The sequence below is a fragment of the Haliaeetus leucocephalus genome, unplaced genomic scaffold (genome assembly GCF_000737465.1).
Source record: "Haliaeetus leucocephalus isolate CR32 unplaced genomic scaffold, Haliaeetus_leucocephalus-4.0 Scaffold211, whole genome shotgun sequence".
Lineage (NCBI taxonomy): Eukaryota > Metazoa > Chordata > Aves > Accipitriformes > Accipitridae > Haliaeetus > Haliaeetus leucocephalus.
The window spans coordinates 725603-725830 of record NW_010972647.1 but is presented as its reverse complement, the minus strand read 5'-3'; positions in this window follow the sequence as shown (position 1 = coordinate 725830).

The following is a 228-nucleotide window of genomic DNA, read 5'->3' as shown; positions in this document are numbered from 1 at the left end:
AAGAACCAGCCAATGAGGTAAAGACAGTCCTTGATAAGAAGCAGGAGCAGGCCCCAAGAGCCAGCTAAGACTGGTCTTGCGGCTTGGGTGAATACCAAGAAAACACTGAGCCTGCGCAAGGAAAAAGGTTACTAGCGGTGACAAAGAGGAGTCATCTATCTTCATCTCTGCGACCACCAGATGACCACCATAAAGAGGCCCTGCGCAGGCGCAGTTGGGAGGAGACTA